Source organism: Acipenser ruthenus, chromosome 42 (genome assembly GCF_902713425.1).
Source record: "Acipenser ruthenus chromosome 42, fAciRut3.2 maternal haplotype, whole genome shotgun sequence".
NCBI classification, from domain to species: domain Eukaryota; kingdom Metazoa; phylum Chordata; class Actinopteri; order Acipenseriformes; family Acipenseridae; genus Acipenser; species Acipenser ruthenus.
This window is the reverse complement of record NC_081230.1, coordinates 1,690,527-1,713,238: the sequence shown is the minus strand read 5'-3', so window position 1 is coordinate 1,713,238 and position 22,712 is coordinate 1,690,527. Positions and strand designations below refer to the sequence as shown.

The 22,712-nt window shown below is 43.5% G+C and overlaps 1 long non-coding RNA gene across 2 annotated transcripts; it reads right to left on the bottom strand.

Moving 5' to 3' along the window:
- Positions 1-7,433: 7,433 nt before the first annotated feature.
- On the bottom strand, positions 7,434-19,834 carry LOC117414295 (uncharacterized). 2 transcript variants are annotated; one of them, XR_009311449.1, is made up of 3 exons: positions 19,689-19,834; positions 18,662-18,736; positions 7,434-7,583 (listed from the first exon to the last, which is right to left on the bottom strand). It is a non-coding gene; the product is annotated as an uncharacterized LOC117414295 (long non-coding RNA). The 2 variants fall into 2 exon arrangements; XR_004546177.3 differs by lacking the exon at positions 7,434-7,583 and adding an exon at positions 17,778-17,939.
- Positions 19,835-22,712: the final 2,878 nt, after the last annotated feature.

The following is a 22,712-nucleotide window of genomic DNA, read 5'->3' as shown; positions in this document are numbered from 1 at the left end:
TGTCTCTCAGTGTGTGTGTCTCAGTGTGTGTTTCAGTGTATGTGTGTGTGTCTATGTGTTTGTGTGTATCAGTGTGTGTGTGTCAATGTGTGTGTGTGTGTCTCTCAGTGTGTGTGTGTGCCTCTCAGTGTGTGTGTTTCAGTGTGTGTGTCTATGTGTGTGTCTCAGTGTGTGTGTGTCTCAGTGTGTGTGTTTCTGTGTGTGTGTTTCAGTGTGTGTGTCTCAGTGTGTGTGTGTGTGTCTTAGTGTGTGTGTGTGTGTCTCAGTGTGTGTCTGTGTGTGTGTCTCAGTGTGTGTGTCTCAGTATGTGTGGGTGTCTCAGTGTATGTGTGCGTGTCTCAGTGTGTGTGTGTGTGTCTTAGTGTGTGTGTGTGTGTCTCAGTGTGTGTCTGTGTGTGTCTCTCAGTGTGTGTGTCTCAGTGTGTGTGTGTGTGTGTCTCAGTGTGTGTCTGTGTGTGTGTCTCAGTGTGTGTGTTTCAGTGTGTGTGTGTTTGTGTGTGTCTCAGTGTGTGTGTCTCAGTGTGTGTGTGTGTGTGTGTCTCAGTGTGTGTCTCAGTGTGTGTGTGTGTGTGTCTCAGTGTGTGTGTGTGTGTGTGTGTGTCTCAGTGTGTGTTTGTGTGTGTGTCTCAGTGTGTGTGACTCAGTGTGTGTGTGTGTCTCAGTGTGTTTGTGTCTGTGTGTGTTTCAGTGTATGTGTGTGTCTGTGTGTATCTCTGTGTGTGTGTGTGTCTCAGTGTGTGTCAGTGTATGTGTGTGTCTCAGTGTGTATGTGTGTCTCAGTGTGTGTGTTTCAGTGTGTGTGTCTGTGGGTGTCTCTCTCAGTGTGTGAGTGTCTCAGTGTGTGTGTGTTTCTGTGTGTGTGTGTTTCAGTGTGTGTGTGTGTGTCTCAGTATGTGTGTGTGTTTCAGTGTGTGTGTGTGTCTCAGTGTATATGTGTGTTTCAATGTGTATGTGTGTGTTTTTTATGTATGTGTGTCTGTGTCTCAGTGTGTGTTTGTGTGTCAGTGTGTGTGTCTCAGTGTGTCTCAGTGTGTCTCAGTGTGTGTGTCTCAGTGTGTGTTTGTGTGTGTGTCTCAGCGTGTGTGTCTCAGTGTGTGTGTGTGTCTCAGTGTGTTTGTGTCTGTGTGTGTTTCAGTGTATGTGTGTGTCTGTGTGTATCTCTGTGTGTGTGTGTGTCTCAGTGTGTGTCAGTGTGTGTGTGTGTCTCAGTGTGTATGTGTGTCTCAGTGTGTGTGTTTCAGTGTGTGTGTCTGTGGGTGTCTCTCTCAGTGTGTGAGTGTCTCAGTGTGTGTGTGTTTCTGTGTGTGTGTGTTTCAGTGTGTGTGTGTGTGTCTCAGTATGTGTGTGTGTTTCAGTGTGTGTGTGTGTCTCAGTGTGTGTGTGTTTCAGTGTGTGTGTGTGTCTCAGTGTATATGTGTGTTTCAGTGTGTATGTGTGTGTTTGTATGTATGTGTGTCTGTATCTCAGTGTGTGTTTGTGTGTCAGTGTGTGTGTCTCAGTGTGTGTTTGTGTGTCTCAGTGTGTGTGTGTCTCTCTCTCAGTGTGTGTGTGTCTCAGTGTGTGTATGTCTGTGTGTGTGTGTGTTTTAGTCTGTGTGTGTCTGTCTGTGTCTTTGTTTCTGTGTGTGTTTCTCAGTGTGTGTGTGCCTCAGTGTGTGTCTGTGTGTGTGTGTGTCTCAGTGTGTGTTTGTGTGTGTTTCTCAGTGTGTGTCTCTCAGTGTGTGTGTCTCAGTGTGTGTTTCAGTGTATGTGTGTGTGTCTATGTGTTTGTGTGTATCAGTGTGTGTGTGTCAATGTGTGTGTGTGTGTCTCTCAGTGTGTGTGTGTGTGTGTCTCAGTTTGTGTGTTTCTGTGTGTGTGTTTCAGTGTGTGTGTCTCAGTGTATGTGTGCATGTCTCAGTGTGTGTGTGTGTCTTAGTGTGTGTGTGTGTCTCAGTGTGTGTTTGTGTGTGTCTCAGTGTGTGTGTCTCAGTGTGTGTGTGTTTCAGTGTGTGTGTGTGTCTCAGTGTGTGTGTGTGTCTGTGTGTGTGTTTCAGTGTGTGTGTGTTTGTGTGTGTGTGTGTGTGTGTCTCAGTGTGTGTGTCAATTTGCCTGTTCCTTGAGTGCAGGTCTCTTAATAAAGTGTAGTATCTGTCAAACAGCAATACTAGGCCCTGAGTGAGCAGCTGTGTTTATAAATGTTTCTGATGTGTTTATCAAATCATTATTATGCCAGTTAACTAACTAGCTGACAGGTTGTTGCTACAAAAATTGCTGCTTTTCGACAAGACCCTATATAAATGTACCATGGTTCCTGTGCAACTGGATTTTGGAACAAGGTATGATGGTAACAGTGTTAAAGTTCAATGGTGCTGTATAATATATGTATACAACCTATACCACCAATGGACAATGACCTTTTATGGTACTATAATGCAGTACAACCATAATAACACAATGGTATACAGCTACACTATACCATAGCACTAGACATAGCACCGCAGTATGGTGTTGCAATTAGATACCATGATACTTTTTAGAAATAAAAAAATAAAATGCTGTACTATGGTGATACAGTATTATAGGACCATAACACAGTACAGTACATTGATGGTCTAAATAGGATAGGTATACATATTGTAAGACAGCAGGGAGGGGGTTAAAGCCTCCCTGAAGAAAAAACATGTGCGGAATGCACATTTGATTAATTTAATTGTTTTGCTTTATTGTTTAATTGAATTTGTTTATTGTGGTAGTATTAATTATCCCCTGCACCTGGTAGCCATTGTTAAATTAGTACCAGGTGCAGGGTATTTAAGAGAGGCAGATAGTCTGCCCATGGCTGCTGAGAGAGAAGGAAGCAGGATAGGTGCTCTGCGTCCGAGTAGTTGGGTGAAGGAAGGTAGTGTAAACCTGTGTGGTTTGTTTCGGGGTGAAGATTTTGTTTTGTGTTCCAGGTAAACAGCTTAGCTGTCCTGAGTTATAGTTTAGGTTCCTGTTTGTTTAGTTAGCGCTCGTAAAGAGCTAGGTGTTTGTTTTGTATTTTGTTTATTTTTGTGTTTATTAAAAATTGTGTAACCGCACTTAAAAAATCCATTTCTGTGTATTGGGTCTATTTTTAAACGGGCAACGAACCGTGTGAGGTGCAATCTATTACATTTGGTGGCAGCGTGTGTGGGCGCCCCTAGAGACCCAGAAAATGGATTTTAAAGAACTGATCGAGAAGATCAATAAAAATACAGCCGCTCAAAAAGAGCAAAATGAGAGATGGGAGAGAGAGCTGGGGTTGGCCCCGCTGAAGAGACAAGTGCGGGAGCCGACCGAACTGGAGCTGTTGTTCCAAAGGTGGGAGCAAGCGAGAGGAGCCCAGCTGACTCCAGCCTCAGAGCCCAGAGGGGAGGAGCCGCCGCTTCCAGAGCCCAGAGGGGAGGAGCCGCCGCTTCCAGAGCCCAGAGGGGAGGAGCCGCCGCTTCCAGAGCCCAGAGGGGAGGAGCCGCCGCTTCCAGAGCCCAGAGGGGAGGAGCCGCCGCTTCCAGAGCCCAGAGGGGAGGAGCCGCCGCTTCCAGAGCCCAGAGGGGAGGAGCCGCCGCTTCCTGAGCCCAGAGGGGAGGAGCCGCCGCTTCCAGAGCCCAGAGGGGAGGAGCCGCTGCTTTCTGAGCCCAGAGGGGAGGAGCCACTGTTGCCAGAGTCACTGGTGGAAGTCAAGGGGGAGGATGTGCCGCCTCCCCTGCAAGCCAGTCCGGCGTTGCAGAGGGAGGTCCCTTGTCCCGGCAGCGTGGACACCAGGCCGGAATGCCCAGACCTCCCTCCGCTTGACCTGGCTCCCAGGTCGCAGTACAGCCAGGCACAGTCGTCTGCCTGGTCCCTTGCATCACTCCCCCTGGAATCCCAGACGTCGCTGAGCAGGAGGAAGATGACACTGCGCAAAAGGCAGACGTCACTGGTGCTCCCCCTGCTGATTGCTACATTCTGCCTACCTACTGCTCTGCTCCCCCTGAGATTCAAGACGTCGCTGCGCCGGTCCACAGCCACGCGCCTCTGCCTGCCAGTCCTGGCTCCCGGTCACCGTCATGCGCTGTGGTCGCCCTGGACAAGCCGTCTGGGTCCCTCCTCGTCGGTCCTAGGTCCCTCCCTGGAAATGCCGGAGGGACCAACCCACCCTCAAGCCCGCCCGTGGAAGAGGGCGACAATTGACATTGCTGGACTTGAGGGTGGGTGGTCTTTTAAGGGTGGAGGGAGGTGGCCGTCGAGTGGCCGGTGTCTTGAAAAGACAAGGGGGGGATATGTAAGACAGCAGGGAGGGGGTTAAAGCCTCCCTGAAGAAAAAACATGTGCGGAATGCACATTTGTTTAATTTAATTGTTTTGCTTTATTGTTTAATTGAATTTGTTAATTGTGGTAGTATTAATTATCCCCTGCACCTGGTAGCCATTGTTAAATTAGTACCAGGTGCAGGGTATTTAAGAGAGGCAGATAGTCTGCCCATGGCTGCTGAGAGAGAAGGAAGCAGGATAGGTGCTCTGCGTCCGAGCAGTCGGGTGAAGGAAGGTAGTGTAAACCTGTGTGGTTTGTTTCGGGGTGAAGATTTTGTTTTGTGTTCCAGGTAAACAGCTTAGCTGTCCTGATTTATAGTTTAGGTTCCTGTTTGTTTAGTTAGCGCTCGTAAAGAGCTAGGTGTTTGTTTTGTATTTTGTTTATTTTTGTGTTTATTAAAAATTGTGCAACTGCACTTAAAAAATCAATTTCTGTGTATTGGGTCTACTTTTAAAGGGGCAACGAACCGTGTGAGTTGCGAATTTATTACAATATACAATACATATATTATTCAGTACACCATTGTACTTTCACACTGATAACATTATAACGTGCCTTGTTCCAGAATCCACTGGAACAAGTACCATGGTATATTTTTATAGGGGAGGTGCCGATAGGTGCAAATGAATAACACTTCGCTAGCAGCTCCAGGCTGGTGTTTTAATAATATTTGTTCGTGCAGGCGAGGCAGAGCAGTTTAGTTTTTGCATTTGCCTCAGGCACTGTGCTAGTGAAGGATGAGCTCAACCCTGGTCCTGGAGTACCCCCCACCCCCACCTCCCACCCACACCTAGAGAAGGATGAGCGAGAAGATGAAGGGGGTGAAGGAGCTGCTGGTCGCAGTGAAGATTCATTCAGAAACACACACACACACAGTGAGCCTCACTCACACACACACACAGTGACACTCTCTTACCCACACACACAAACACACAAACACACACACACACACATACACAGGCAGACGCACCCTCACCCTCCTCCCCCCCACCCGCCCCTCGGTCCCCAGGCCGGTCGTCACTTTCCACAGCGAGAAGATGAAGGAGATGAAGGATCTGCTGGTCGCAGTGAAGATTCATTCAGAAACACACACACACAGTGAGACTCACTCTCTCACACACACACAGAGACACTCACTCAGTCACACACCTTCATGAAGAGACAGAAACCAGCGCCCTCCAGAGACTATACCCTGTCCTTCATGGAGACAGAAACCAGCGCCCTCCAGAGACTATACCCTGTCCTTCATGGAGACAGAAACCAGCACCCTCCAGAGACTATACCCTGTCCTTCACGAAGAGACAGAAACCAGCGCCCTCCAGAGACGATACCCTGTCCTTCATGAAGAGACAGAAACCAGCACCCTCCAGAGACTATACCCTGTCCTTCATGAAGAGACAGAAACCAGCACCCTCCAGAGACTATACCCTGTCCTTCATGAAGAGACAGAAACCAGCACCCTCCAGAGACTATACCCTGTCCTTCACGAAGAGACAGAAACCAGCGCCCTCCAGAGACGATACCCTGTCCTTCATGAAGAGACAGAAACCAGCACCCTCCAGAGACTATACCCTGTCCTTCATGAAGAGACAGAAACCAGCACCCTCCAGAGATTATACCCTGTCCTTCATGAAGAGGCAGAAACCAGCGCCCTCCAGAGACTATACCCTGTCCTTCATGAAGAGACAGATACTAGCACCCTCCAGAGACTATACCCTGTCCTTCATGGAGACAGAAACCAGCGCCCTCCAGAGACTATACCCTGTCCTTCATGGAGACAGAAACCAGCGCCCTCCAGAGACTATACCCTGTCCTTCATGAAGAGACAGAAACCAGCACCCTCCATAGACTATACCCTGTCCTTCACGAAGAGACAGAAACCAGCGCCCTCCAGAGACGATACCCTGTCCTTCATGAAGAGACAGAAACCAGCACCCTCCAGAGACTATACCCTGTCCTTCATGAAGAGACAGAAACCAGCACCCTCCAGAGACTATACCCTGTCCTTCATGAAGAGACAGAAACCAGCACCCTCCAGAGACTATACCCTGTCCTTCATGGAGACAGAAACCAGCGCCCTCCAGAGACTATACCCTATCCTTCATGGAGACAGAAACCAGCGCCCTCCAGAGACTATACCCTGTCCTTCATGAAGAGACAGAAACCAGCACCCTCCAGAGACTATACCCTGTCCTTCACGAAGAGACAGAAACCAGCGCCCTCCAGAGACGATACCCTGTCCTTCATGAAGAGACAGAAACCAGCACCCTCCAGAGACTATACCCTGTCTTTCATGAAGAGACAGAAACCAGCACCCTCCAGAGACTATACCCTGTCCTTCATGAAGAGACAGAAACCAGCACCCTCCAGAGACTATACCCTGTCCTTCATGAAGAGGCAGCGCAAATCACTGTGAGAGATTTGGCGCTTATCCGATGATAACTGGCACGTGCGTGATGATAACTGGCGTGTGCACAATGATGTTCAAGAAAGCTATCTCGTATGTGAAAGATCATACAGTTTTCTCGTACATCCAAGTTATTATCACATATCTACAAGATCATATAGTTATCATATAGTACCAGTTATTATCACATGTGTACGAGATCATGTAGTTATCATATAGTACCAGTTATTATCACATGTGTACGAGATCATGTAGATATCATATAGTACCAGTTATTATCACATGTGTACGAGATCATATAGTTATCATATAGTACCAGTTATTATCACATGTGTACGAGATCATGTAGTTATCATATAGTACCAGTTATTAACACATGTGTACTAGATCATATAGTTATCATATAGTACCAGCTATTATCACATGTGTACTAGATCATATAGTTATCATATAGTACCAGTTATTATCACATGTGTACTAGATCATATAGTTATCATATAGTACCAGTTATTATCACATGTGTACTAGATCATGTAGTTATCATATAGTACCAGTTATTATCACATGTGTACGAGATCATATAGTACCAGTTATTATCACGTACGTATGAGATAATCCCACTATTTTTGTTTTCATCTTGCAGTTTAGGGCTTCCATAAACAATCAAATTACAGGCCTTCCTAATAAGCAAATACAATCTATCCATACAGAGAAGAAGGACCAGATACACAGGGTAAGATGCTTTAGATTTTATTTCCTTCAAGGATGCATTTGGAAGCATGATAATTATGCATTGCATTTGTCGGTTTTGCAACAGTACTGCGCAGCATAACAACGTTTTGAAAACAAGCATCCTCTAAACGTAATATCTTCAACTGTATATTCTGAAAAATAAAAACAGTTAAAAAAATTAGTTCTACAAGGACAAAAAATAGGAAGCATGAATTCTTTCATTTGCAGTCTGATGGAAACATTTCTAGCTCTGCCTGAGTAACTCACTGAGTGTCTCGCTCTCTGAAGCTGAAGTCTTGTGGGCTACATCATTGTAATATTTTTTTATTTGGAATCAGCAATTATTTTTACCCCTGTTTTCTCCCAATTTGGAATATTCAATTGAGAGCAGCTCAGTTGGAATAAAAACCAGCGGGGCGGGGCGGTGCGGGGCGGGGGGGGGGGGCACTCCGGGACAGGTTTGGGAATGACTGCTGTACAGCCTCTCCAGTGCCGTGGCTGCAGGGATTGATTTGGAGCAGGGGTGTCAGTCAGTCAGACTCTGGTCCTGCAGTGCAGTGTCTGCTAGTTTTCATTCCACGCAAGTCCTCCTCAATGACTTCTTTGTTCTAATTATTTAATTAGCTAGATACACTGAACCCCTAATCTATGTCCCAAAATATTATTAAGTAATTGAGAGCAGAAGTTGGAATGAAAACCAGCAGACACTGCAGTACCGACCTACAGGAATGGAGTCTGACACCAGTGGCTTGGAATAAAATAAACTGGAGCACACTGGAGCACTAGAGCACAGCACTGGAGGGGCTGCTGGCACTGCCACTTACATAACAGGCTTGAATTTGAATAAATAAAAAACATTAAACAAAATAGCTGCAACGTGGCATCACATTGACAGCTGACTTCATTAGATAAACATCACTGTAATATATTTCTGAAGTTGAAAGATGTTTGTCACAGACTTGTCTGGGGTCAGAATTCAGATTACTGTCCTGTATTAGAATGTATTGATGAGAAAAAATACACGTATCTCAAAAACTGCAAAACTGTAGTTAGAGCACTTTAATAGCCATGGGCCCCGGAGTGTATGAGTATTAAAGTGGTCTACTTCAGGACATTTCTGTCATCTTGAAAAAATGAATTTCCTGAATTTCTCATATCAATAATGCAATTCTTAATATCAGCAATTTTTGTTGTTAATATCAGAAATGTAATTCTGAATATCAAGAATTATCAGTATTCATTTTTTATATAAAAATACAATTCTTAATATCCACAATAGTATATTATTATATACAAAAAACTATGTTTTTAGTGAAAGTAAGAGCTGAACCCACGACCCTCCTCCGGGTCAAGAGTCCAGAGCCCCCTAACGACTATCTCACACTGCTGCTCTAGCACAACCCTGCTACCTCTCTCTGTCAGGTAAGACCGCCACGGCGCTCTTACTTCACCCATGTTTTGATCAAGCTTTCCAGCACACACTGCTTAACAGGTGGGTTCACTTTAGACAACATAAGTAACCACCACTGGGCAGGTCAGTGAGTTGCTGATGATTCAAAAGTTCTCTGAAACAGCCTAATATATACCTTAGAACAGTGGTTCTCAATCCTGGTCCTGGGGACCCCCCTGTGTCTGCATTACTTTTTTCCAACTCAATTTATTAACACTCAATTCAACTAACAATTTGCCCAATCAAAGCTGTCTGGGGATGTGCTGGAGTTATTCCGTCAGGGGGATAGGATTTTGGAGGAAGATGGAATTCTCTACCACTGGGGTCCCACAACAGATCCACTCTGATCAAGGCAGATGTTTTGAGGGAGAACTCATTCGACAACTGTGCCAACTGCACAGCATTCACAAGACTAGGACAACTCCATATTGGCCGCAAGGTAACGGTCAATGCAAACGCTTCAACGTGACCTTACATGACCCTTTGCGCACCCTCCCCTCTGAGAAGAAACAATGCTGGACAGAGTGTTTACCACAGGTACTCTTTGCATATAATACCACACCACATCAGTCTACTGGCCAGTCTCCCTGTGTTTTAATGTTTGGCAGAGAACCTCAATTAACCGTGGATGGACTTCTTGTTTGGAGGATGTGGCCAGAGGCCAGCAGGGGGCAGAGGTACAGACTGGATGGCAGAACAACAGGAAAATCTGAAGATCTGTGTATCAAAGTGCTAAACACCATATGGAAACAACAGCTCAGCAGAGGGGGAAGGCTCATAACAGCAAGGTGAGGGATTGTGCTTTAGGAGGGCCAGCTTGTTTACCAGAAAGATCATTGGAGAAGAGGACGCAATAAAATCCAGGACCTGGAACCCTACCCTTTACCGAGTTGTACGATGTCCCACTGACCAGGGACCTGTGTATTCGATTGCTCCAGTAGAGGTCGCTTGCCCAGTGAAGCAAGTCCATCGGACTGAGCTGTGTCCAGCACACTGCTCACTACCCGGGGAAGAGGAGAATGAGGTCTTAGATCCAGGTATTCCCTTTGATTATTTTAGCATGGAGGATTGTGATTCTGATGAGGACGCCATTATTTTAGAGGTGCAGTGGATGCCACTTGACCCACAAGATAACCCAGCAGAGAGGATGATGCTTGTTCCTGATGTTGAGGAGTTCCCTGTATTGAATGAGCCAACTAGAGGGACAAAGGAGACCACAGCAGGCTACCATCCCAACCCTCATCATCTTCCACAAGCTGCAATGTCTCACGGCCGACAGGTAGGGGCGGAGGTAAAAATTCAGGTTACAGATCTTCCTGTGTCCAGGTCATCCAGCAACTGTAGCAATGTCCCTTATGCTTGTTTTCGTACTTGGCAAGTTTCCTTGGGCTAATTGATGTGGCATTGATTCATTTAGCGGGGGTGGAATGTAGCATGTGGGACACTAGGACCATGCAAAAGGAAGATACTAGGAACCCCTATTTGAGGATGCAACATCGATAATGGATAATTGCAAAGCATATGACATGGTTTATTTAGATTTCCAGAAAGCTTTTGACAAAGTCCCGCATAAAAGATTAATTCTCAAACTGAACGCAGTAGAGATTCAAGGAAATGCCTGCACATGGATTGGGGAGTGATTAACATGTAGAAAACAGAAAGTACTGATTAGAGGAGAAACCTCAAAATGGAGCGAGGTAACCAGTGGACTACCACAGGGATCAGTATTAGGTCCTCTGCTATTCCTAATCTACATTAATGACTTGGATTCTGGTATAGTAAGCAAACTTGTTAAATTTGCAGATGACAAAAAAGTGGCAAACACTGTTTCAGCAGCAAAGGTCATTGAAAATGATCTAGACAAGATTCAGAACTGGGCAGACACATGGCAAATGACATTTAATAGAGAAAAGTGTAAGGTACTGCATGCAGGCAATACAAATGTGCATTATAAATATCATATGGGAGATACTGAAATTGAATTAGGAATCTATGAAAAAGACCTAGGAGTTTATGTTGACTCAGAAATGTCTTCATCTAGACAATGTGGGGAAGCTATAAAAAAGGCCAACAAGATGCTCGGATATATTGTGAGAAGTGTTGAATTTAAATCAAGGGAAGTAATGTTAAAACTGTACAATGCATTAGTAAGACCTCACCTAGAATATTGTGTTCAGTTCTGGTCACCTCGCTACAAAAAGGATATTGCTGCTCTAGAAAGAGTGCAAAGAAGAGCGACCAGAATTATCCTGGGTTTAAAAGGCATGTCATGTGCAGACAGGCTAAAAGAATTTAATCTATTCAGTCTTGAACAAAGAAGTCTACGCGGCGATCTGATTCAAGCATTCAAAATTATAAAAGGTATAGACAATGTCGACCCAGGGGACTTTTTCGACTTGAAAAAAGAAACAAGGACCAGGGGTCACAAATGGAGATTAGACAAAGGAGCATTCAGAACAGAAAATAGGAGGCACTTTTTTACACAGAGAATTGTGAGGGTCTGGAACAAACTCCCCAGTAATGTTGTTGAAGCTGACACCCTGGGATCCTTCAAGAAGCTGCTTGATGAGATTCTGGGATCAGTAAGCTACTAACAACCAAACGAGCAAGATGGGCCAAATGGCCTCCTCTCGTTTGTAAACTTTCTTATGTTCTTATGTTCTTATATAAAATGGATGTGGTAGCAAGTTTGAGGAATGGTGAATGCCGAGTCTGTTTTTGTTTTCCGGGGTCGTTCTTAACTACAAACTGATCAGGTAAACCGGTTCACCATGGCCCTGGTTGTTTATGAAGATGTTTTTAAATGGGTTTATGTCTAAATGTACGATTCTATTAATTTATCAATAGAGCAACGGGATGATGCTTTGATTGTATTTGCATGATAATATTGACGATTGAATATTAATAAACAGAAAATAGTGACTGGCTGCAATTTATTCTTAATATAATCCAATTGTTTGATGCGCATGCGGGTATTTAAGCACCATTATTCATTGTAGCTAAGGATGGTTCATTTAAACTTTCATTTATTTCAATTTAGGTTCCAGTTTGAAATGCCGTTCTGTCTCACTCTTTGTGTTTCTTGTCTTCTAGGACCTGAGCGTCGATTATTGTTTCTTCTCATTATTTTGATTACTGTTTATTTATTTGATTTGTATTACTGATCCTCTTCTTTTTATTTACTGTACCTATGTGCTTTATTGTTTGTTTACAGAGCTAGCGTCCTTGTTGTTTAACTTTATTTTCTGCTGGTTCAGTATATCTCCTCTTTATACACCCCGTGTTTCAGTTAGTGTAAATTATTTCTGCTGTATTTTACACTGTATCTCTACAACAAAGTGCAGCCCTACCACTGTGTGACACACTGTAGACGATCCAGACACAGGGAATAGTCACGTTTGCTTTATCTGACTTCTTGATATTTGTTTGCACATTTATTTTGCATTGCTGGTTAATTTCACACTTTCTATTTATTTCTTTTTCATGTTTTTTTTTTACTTTCTTTTGTGTTCGTAATCACCTTTCCTGTCTCTAATGTGACTATCGTCGTTCTGTAATATTCTGATATCAAGAATTGCATTTTTTATATTAAAAATAATCAAAGTGTAATTATTACCAGAGGAAAAAGTTGTTTGTTTTAACCCTCATATCCAAGGATTCAAACCTGATCCTGTGACCCTTATTCACGTTCACCATGGTTTACTCTGAATGACTGTCATTTACAATGATTTCCTCTGGTATGCTGTGTTATTACCACAGTTTACAAGGGTATTGCCATGGTAAACTTGAATAAGCGGCACTTCACCTTTATTTAAAGACCACCTGCTCATGTGAACACTTTAAGTTCATCCCAATTGTCACACGGGGTGACGAATGGGGCTGCAGCATTTCTCATTTAGTGTTAGGATTATGTACCCACGTGTGCATTTAAATATGTGTTGTTTTCTCTTTTTTATTTTTATTTTATTTTTCATACACGTTTGTTCCTTTGCATGCTGCAGCTTTAGATTCATTTAGTCACCCCGAACTGATGTAATTAACATTGAATTGTGTACCTGAGATAAGTGCTATTCTAATCTAGTTTCGTTTTTTTGAGGAAGAAAAATCCCGTACTTTTAGCCTTGTCTTGTTGTTTGTCGTTGGATGCGTATTTTACTGTTTTTGGTATTTTGTGTCTGGCCTTAATTGGATTCCATTTCTTCGTCTGTTTATGTAAATTAAAGATAGCCATTATTGCACTGTTTTTATAGCAAGCAAACAAACTATAGAAGGTGAGGGAGGGGGAGCTGGAGTATAGGGTGGGAGCAACTGTAGCGAGAATTATGGTTTGGATTTGTGTTTGATTCCTGTGTGTTTTGTTGTTTATTTTCTTTAGTTGTGATTCCAATCGGGGAGATGTTCGGTTATCCGGTGCCGGACTGTCTGCCACGGGGAGGACGCTGGATATGCGTTTGCACATGAATTGCACTTTACCCCTGTGTTTTTGATTGAACATTAGATTTTTTGTTGGACACTTATTATATTTTTTGTGGTGTATTTTTGTTTTTTTGGCTACTTTGGCTCCGAGCCAACAGAGGGAGCCCCGTTTATCATTTTCTTTGTTACTTTGGCTCCTAGCCAAGTGGTGGAGTCTTTCTACCCTGTATGTTCTACTGTTTCGTGCAATAAACCCATTGCTGTAATTACTTTTAAAAGCTGTCTCTTGCACTCTTGCTTGGTTTGGTTTGGCAATGCAAACTGCTTTAAGCTAGTCAGAATTTGAACCTGTGATTAGAAGGGGATAAAGTTTTAACATTTTATCTAATCTTATCTAGGGTCCTAGTGCCCTGTAAAGCACTGGGTGGCATAAATTGGCAGACTACATAAGTTACAATGAGTGACATTAGCCATTTTTAGGTTGGGGCTATAAAGGCTTGCGAGGCACCCCGTCCTCGTGCCACACAATGATATTTCTGCTTTTATTTACCCGTATTAAGAGACCACCTGTCTAACACGACCAGTGACATCAATTTTCGTGCTCAGCAATGGACTCGAAACCATTTTAATCGGCTTTTATCTGTTGCTCTCTTGTAAAGGAATAGAGAAAACATGGAGAAACGAAAGGATCTGACCATTGATGAGAGAATTAAAGTTACTGAACTTGGAAAGACAGAAAATGACTGAAAATTGTGGTGTTGGAGAGACGCAGATACAGAACATTTTGAAACGGAATGGAGAAATGGGCATATTCATTGCTGCTTTCACAAAATGATTTCTTTGTTAATGCATTAGTAACTAAATGACTGTAATTCAATTCCAGTACTTCCTTTTGTTCATAATCCATCTTATAGTTATTATTAATTTCTTAGCAGATGCCCTTATCCAGGGCGACTTACAATTGTTACAAGATATCACGTTATACATTATACAGATATCACATTATTTTACATACAATTACCCATTTATACAGTTGGGTTTTTACTGGAGCAATCTAGGTAAAGTACCTTTCTAAAGGGTACAACAGCAGTGTCCCCCACTGGGGATTGAACCCACAACCCTCCGGTCAAGAGTCCAGAGCCCTAACCACTACTCCACACTGCTGCCCTAGTCATTTACAGTGTATTTTAGACACACATAATTACAGGAAGGCATGTTGGAGAGAAATAGAAAATGTATTGGGGGGGGGGCTCTGTGTTAAGAAGAGGCTGCTATTGAGCAACCAGATGCTGGACACACAGGCTACAATTTGCCTTTTCCTTGAGTGCAGGTCTCTTAATAAAGGGTAGTATCTGTCAAACAGCAATACTAGGCCCTGAGTGAGCAGCTGTGTTAATAAATGTTTCTGATGTGTTTATCAAATCATTATTATGCCAGTTAACTAACTAACTGACAGGTTGTTGCTACAAAAATTGCTGCTTTTCGACAAGACCCTATATAAATGTACCAAGGTTCCTGTGCCACTGGATTTTGGAACAAGGTATGATGGTAACAGTGTTAAAGTTCAATGGTGCTGTATACAACCTATACCACCAATGGACAATGACCTATTAAGGTACTATAATGCAGTACAACCATAATAACACAATGGTATACAGCTACACTATACCATAGCACTAGACATAGCACCGCAGTATGGTGTTGCAATTAGATACCATGATACTTTAGAAATAAAAAAATACAATGCTGTACTATGGTGATACAGTATTATAGGACCATAACACAGTACAGTACATTGATGGTCTAAATAGGATAGGTATACATATACAATACATATATTATTCAGTACACCATTGTACTTTCACACTGATAACATTATAACTTACCTTGTTCCAGAATCCACTGGAACAAGTACCATGGTATATTTTTATAGGGGAGGTGCCGATAGGTGCAAATGAATAACACTTCGCTAGCAGCTCCAGGCTGGTGATTTAATAATATTTGTTCGTGCAGGCGAGGCAGAGCAGTTTAGTTTTTGCATTTGCCTCAGGCACTGTGCTAGTGAAGGATGAGCTCAACCCTGGTCCTGGAGTACCCCCCACCCCCACCTCCCACCCACACCTAGAGAAGGATGAGCGAGAAGATGAAGGGGGTGAAGGAGCTGCTGGTCGCAGTGAAGATTCATTCAGAAACACACACACACAGTGAGACTCACTCACTCACACTCACACAGTGAGCCTCACTCACACACACACACACACCACACACACAGTGACACTCTCTTGCCCACACACACAAACACACAAACACACACACACCACACACACACACATACACAGGCACAGACGCACCCTCACCCTCCATCCCCCCCACCCGCCCCTCGGTCCCCAGGCCGGTCGTCACTTTCCACAGCGAGAAGATGAAAAAGATGAAGGAGCTGCTGGTCGCAGTGAAGATTCATTCAGAAACACACACACACAGTGAGCCTCACACACAGTGAGACTCACTCTCTCACACACACACAGAGAGACTCACTCACTCACACAGTGAGACTCACACACACCTACACAGTGAGACTCACTCACACACACACACAAACACACTCCCTCTCACTCTCACACACACACACACACAGTGAGACTCACACACAGTGAGACTCACTCTCTCACACACACACAGTGAGACTCACTCACTCACTCACACAGTGAGACTCACTCACACACAAAGTGAGGACTCACTCACACACACACACAAACACACTCCCTCTCACTCTCTCACACACACACACACACACACAGTGAGACTCTCTTACCCACACACATAAACACACAAACACACGCAGTGGACACTTTCTCACTCACACACACCCTCAGGCAGACACACACACAGTGACACTCTATCACTCACACACACACAGGCAGGCAGACACACACACAGACACAGGCAGGCAGGACACACACACCCCAGGCCGACACACACCCACTTAGGGAGAGACACGCACACACATACAGACACCCAGACAGACCACACCCTGGCAGACACACACACACCCAGGCAGGACAAACACACACAGACCACACACACACACACACACACAGGCCAGACAAAACACACACACATATACACAAACACACACACAGGCAGACATGCTCACACACACACCCCAGGCAGACAAACACACACAGACCACACACACACACACACACACACACACACACACACACACACACAGGCAGACACGCTCACACAACATATACACACACACACAAACACACAGGCAGGACACGGTCAAACACACCCCCAGGCAGACAAAACCCACACCCAGGTGAATCCAAAACCCAAGTAACCCCCTCTGGCCCCGCACATGAAATTGGCCCCCGAGAAAAATCACCGCCGCTCTGCTGCAGGGGCCTGCGGGGAGGACGGGGCCCGCAACCAGACCAGGCTCAACCAGCCCGGCCTCCCCCTCCTCCCCCCCCACCCGCCCCCCGGTCCCCCAGGCCGGTCGTCACTTTCCACAGCGAGAAGATAAAGAGGATGAAGGAGCTGCTGGCCACAGTGAAGATCAACTCGAGTGCCATCAAACTTCAGCTCACTGCTCAAAGCCAGGTGCAGATGAAGAGGCAGAAACCAGCGCCCTCCAGACACTGTACCCTGTCCTTCATGAAAGACAGAAACCAGTGCCCTATAAGACACTGTACCCTGTCCTTCATGAAGAGACAGAAACCAGCGCTCATCAGAGACTTTACCCTGTCCTTCATGAAGAGACAGAAACCAGCGCCCTCCAGACACTGTACCCTGTCCTTCATGAAGAGACAGAAAACCAGCGCTCACCAGAGACTGTACCCTGTCCTTCATGAAGAGACAGAAACCAGCGCTCATCAGAGGACTGTACCCTGTCCTTCATGAAGAGACAGAAACCAGCGCTCATCAGAGACTGTACCCTGTACTTCATGAAGAGGACAGAAACCAGCTCTGGGGAAAATGAATGATTGAATGTAATTTTTAATTTTACTAATACAGATGGTTGGAATGTATCTGTGATTTGATTTTCCCCCTTTTTTCAATTCCTCTCCTCTACAGACCGCGGCTGTAGAATAGGTTTAAGGTTTAAGAAACTCTGTATAATCAATGAATGGCAAAATGGTCTTTGGAAATTTAAAAGTGATTCTTGATTAGATTAAGAAACAGACACAGGAAACAGATATGCAACTGGTCCTGGAAGATACCAGTTATTTGAAGTTAAGCGTCTCCAAAAAGGTGACAATGGTCTGGAGAGATCTGAGTAATTTATTGTTCTGTTCTAAGTAGGGGGAGCAATGGAACTGCAGGGCAAGCATGCTGTGATGATTAAAGTATTTCTCTTAAGAGAAATTAAGAATTATATGAGAAACACATGATATTGATGCAAGATCTATCAATTACAAACTTAAGCAAATACAATCTATCAATACAGAGAAGAAGGACCAGAGACACAGGGTAAGATGCTTTAGATTTTATTTCCTTCAAGGATGCATTTGGAAGCATGATAATTATGCATTGCATTTGTTGCTTTTGCAACAGTTCAGCTGAGCATTACAACTTTTTGAAGACATGCATCCTCTAATCGTAACAGGGTTACCTGCAAAAGAAAAAGTTTTTTCTGAAAAACAAAAACAGTTAAAAAAATTAGTTATACAAGGACAAAAAATAGAAGCATGAATTCTTTCATTTGCAGTCTGATGGAAACATTTCTAGCTCTGCCTGAGTAACTCACTGAGTGTCTCGCTCTCTGAAGCTGAAGTCTTGTGGGCTACTTCATTGTAATATTTTTTTATTTGGAATCAGCAATTATTTCTACCCCTGTTTTCTCCCAATTTGGAATATTCAATTGAGAGCAGCTCAGTTGGAATAAAAACCAGTGGGGGGGGGGGGGGGGGGGGGGTTTAGGGGGAGGGCACTCCGGGACAGGTTTGGGAATGACTGCTGTACAGCCTCTCCAGTGCCGTGGCTGCAGGGATTGATTTGGAGCAGGGGTGTCAGTCAGACAGACTCTGATCCTGCAGTGCAGTGTCTGCTAGTTTTCATTCCACACAAGTCCTCCTCAATGACTTCTTTGTTCTAATTATTTAATTAGATAGATACACTGAACCCCTAATCTATGTCCTAAAATATTATTAAGTAATTGAGAGCAGAAGTTGGAATGAAAACCAGCAGACACTGCAGTACCGACCTACAGGAATGGAGTCTGACACCAGTGGCTTGGAATAAAATAAACTGGCTTCCCCCTCTTACCCTTTTCTCATATGATAATATAAATGTTACGGGACGATTGGGACACAGTGACCCCATTTCAACACATAAGCTTTGTTTTAAAAGACTTACTGAAACAAACATCAAGGCCTTCACGACATGTACTGGTACCTACACCACTAACATTACACACAAGTGTCTCTGCATCTGAAAAACACAATGTTGAGAATCAGCACTGGGCTCAGAATTCTGTAAATTACATGTGCTGACATTTGTATTTACAAATGAATAATTCAGGTACAAACAATCAATCAATCAAACTTTATTTTATATAGCATCTTTCAAGGTGAGCCACCCTCACAAAGCGCTTAACAATAAAAATATTCAATACAATAGAAAAATATACAATAAAATATCATAATAGAACTGAATTATAATAATAAGTAATAAAAGGAGAGAAAACAACAACAATTAAAAGTGAAGAAGATTTGCTAAGCCTGCGTGCCAGATATAGAGAAGCATGGTTAAATTAGCAGGAGAAAACAAACTAGTAGCACTACTCCTAGAAACTAAGTGTGGAAGATAATAAGCGGAATTCAGCAATGATTAGACTGAAGCCAGAATGAAATGCAGGCTCACAATCAGGTGGAATAAGCGCGCAGGGAAGCTTGTTTATGAACTCAATCAAGATATATATGAGAGTAAAAACAAACAACTTCCTTTAGTAATTAGAGTTTGAGAAAGAAAGAAAGAAAGAAAGAAAGAAAGAAAAAAAAGAAAGAAAGAAAGCAAATTGGCTTAAAACATGTTTAAAAAGGACTTCACAGGGTGACAAAAATAAAAACCCAAAACCAGAAGCCCTAATATATATTTTTACAAAGTGGACAAATAGCAGAACTCCAGGTGAATATCACCAATCAGCCCAAATTATTTGTGAGCCAACAACTCTTTGGAAACAAAAGCATTGACCTTGATAAAGATCGGCATTGCCATCAGAAACCTGCATGACAGAGCTAGCCTACAGAAACAGCTCCGATCGCAGTGATACTCTGAGAGAGAGCAGTGAACAGAGAGAGGCGGCAGGGTTGTACTAGGTATAAATGGGTAATTGTATGTAAAAAATAACATGATATCGTCTGCTAAGAAATAAAATACTCACAGCCGCAGAGGAGAGCCAGGGAGAAAACGAGCACGAGAGTCTTCATGGTGTCTGCTGGTCTGGAGCTGTCGAGGCAGGTCTGTAGAGTTGCAGTGGAGAAGCAGACATATTTATACCAGAGCACAGCACTGGAGGGGCTGTTGGCACTGCCACTTACATAACAGGCTTGAATTTGAATAAATAAAAAACATTAAACAAAATAGCTGCAACGTGGCATCACATTGACAGCTGACTTCATTAGATAAACATCACTGCAATATATTTCTGAAGTTGAAAGATGTTTGTTACAGACTTGTCTGGAGTCAGAATTCAGATTACTGTCCTGTATTAGAATGTATTGATGAGAAAAAATACACGTATCTCAAAAACTGCAAAACTGTAGTTAGAGCACTTTAATAGCCATGGGCCCCGGAGTGTATGAGTATTAAAGTGGTCTACTTCAGGACATTTCTGTTATCTTGAGAAAATGAATTTCCTGAATTTCTCATATCAATAATGCAATTCTTAATATCAGCAATTTTTGTTGTTAATATCAAAAATGTAATTCTGAATATCAAGAATTATCAGTATTCATTTTTTATATAAATATACAATTCTTAATATCCACAATAGTATATTATTATATACAAAAAACTATGTTTTTAGTGAAAGTAAGAGCTGAACCCACGACCTCCTCCGGGTCAAGAGTCCAGAGCCCTCTAACCACTACCTCACACTGCTGCTCTAGCACAACCCTGCTACCTCTCTCTGTCAGGTAAGACCGCCACGGCGCTCTTACTTCACCCATGTTTTGACCAGGCTTTCCAGCACACACTGCTTAACAGGTGGGTTCACTTTAGACAACATAAGTAACCACCACTGGGCAGGTCAGTGAGTTGCTGAGGATTCAAAAGTTCTCTGAAACAGCCTAATATATACCTTAGAACAGTGGTTCTCAATCCTGGTCCTGGGGACCCCCCTGTGTCTGCATTACTTTTTTCCAACTCAATTTATTAACACTCAATTCAACTAACAATTTGTCTAATCAAAGCTGTCCGGGGATGTGCTGGAGTTATTCCGTCAGGGGGATAGGATTTTGGAGGAAGATGGAATTCTCTACCACTGGGGTCCCACAACAGATCCACTCTGATCAAGGCAGATGTATTGAGGGAGAACTCATTCGACAACTGTGCCAACTGCACAGCATTCACAAGACTAGGACAACTCCATATTGGCCGCAAGGTAACGGTCAATGCGAACGCTTCAACGGGACCTTACATGACCTTTTGCGCACCCTCCCCTCTGAGAAGAAACAATGCTGGACAGAGTGTTTACCACAGGTACTCTTTGCATATAATACCACACCACATCAGTCTACTGGCCAGTCTCCCTGTGTTTTAATGTTTGGCAGAGAACCTCAATTAACCGTGGATGGACTTCTTGTTTGGAGGATGTGGCCAGAGGCCAGCAGGGGGCAGAGGTACAGACTGGATGGCAGAACACCAGGAAAATCTGAAGATCTGTGTATCAAAGTGCTAAACACCATATGGAAACAACAGCTCAGCAGAGGGGGAAGGCTCATAACAGCAAGGTGAGGGATTGTGCTTTAGGAGGGCCAGCTTGTTTACCAGAAAGATCATTGGAGAAGAGGACGCAATAAAATCCAGGACCTGGAACGCTACCCTTTACCGAGTTGTACGATGTCCCACTGACCAGGGACCTGTGTATTCGATTGCTCCAGTAGAGGTCGCTTGCCCATTGAAGCAAGTCCATCGGACTGAGCTGTGTCCAGCACACTGCTCACTACCCGGGGAAGAGGAGAATGAGGTCTTAGATCCAGGTATTCCCTTTGATTATTTTAGCATGGAGGATTGTGATTCTGATGAGGATGCCATTATTTTAGAGGTGCAGTGGATGCCACTTGACCAACAAGATAACCCAGCAGAGAGGATGATGCTTGTTCCTGACATTGAGGAGTTCCCTGTATTGAATGAACCAACTAGACGGACAAAGGAGACCACAGCAGGCTACCATCCCAACCCTCATCATCTTCCACAAGCTGCAATGTCTCATGGCCAGCAGGTAGGGGCGGAGGTAAAAATTCAGGTTACAGATCTTCCTGTGTCCAGGTTATCCAGCAACTGTAGCAATGTCCCTTATGCTTGTTTTCACACTTGGCAAGTTTCCTTGGGGTAATTGATGGGGCATTGATTCATTTAGCGGGGGTGGAATGTAACATGTGGGACACTAGGAACATGCAAAAGGAAGATACTAGGAACCCCTATTTGAGGATGCAACATCGATAATGGATAATTGCAAAGCATATGACATGGTTTATTTAGATTTCCAGAAAGCTTTTGACAAAGTCCCGCATAAAAGATTAATTCTCAAACTGAACGCAGTAGGGATTCAAGGAAATGCATGCACATGTATTGGGGAGAGGTTAACATGTAGAAAACAGAAAGTACTAATTAGAGGAGAAACCTCAAAATGGAGCGAGGTAACCACTGGTGTACCACAGGGATCAGGATTAGGTCCTCTGCTATTCCTAATCTACATTAATGATTTAGATTCTGGTATAGTAAGCAAACTTGTTAAATTTGCAGATGACACAAAAAAGTGGCAAACACTGTTGCAGCAGCAAAGGTCATTGAAAATGATCTAGACAAGATTCAGAACTGGGCAGACACATGGCAAATGACATTTAATAGAGAAAAGTGTAAGGTACTGCATGCAGGCAATACAAATGTGCATTATAAATATCATATGGGAGATACTGAAATTGAATTAGGAATCTATGAAAAAGACCTAGGAGTTTATGTTGACTCAGAAATGTCTTCATCTAGACAATGTGGGGAAGCTATAAAAAAGGCCAACAAGATGATCGGATATATTGTGAGAAGTGTTGAATTTAAATCAAGGGAAGTAATGTTAAAACTGTACAATGCATTAGTAAGACCTCACCTAGAATATTGTGTTCAGTTCTGGTCACCTCGCTACAAAAAGGATATTGCTGCAAAGAGTGCAAAGAAGAGCGACCAGAAT